Genomic DNA, 343 nt, shown 5'->3' on the forward strand with positions numbered 1-343 from the left:
TTTTGTGCTGTTACCTAGTGATGGCGAGATGAAGCCTCATGAGGCATCGAACCACTTGAGCCAACTGGTTCGAGAAAGGGTTCATTCTCGAAGCTTCATGTGCACATGAAACCACCTACTGGCCAAGTGTATAACCACATAATGTGTGATGCATTGATTTTTTGTGTCTGTAATTAGTGATGGGCAATCGAGGTTTTGTTGAAGCCTCGACACGTGATTAAAAAAAGGTTCATTACTCGAAGCTTCAGTGACTCCGTGCTCTATTTTTTTGCATCTAGTGGACAATAAAATGTAGTGCAATGGAGACGTGTCATACTGGTTCATGCTTGTGTGGTACTTGATT

This window comes from Chelon labrosus (assembly GCF_963514085.1).
Source record: "Chelon labrosus genome assembly, chromosome: 15".
NCBI classification, from domain to species: domain Eukaryota; kingdom Metazoa; phylum Chordata; class Actinopteri; order Mugiliformes; family Mugilidae; genus Chelon; species Chelon labrosus.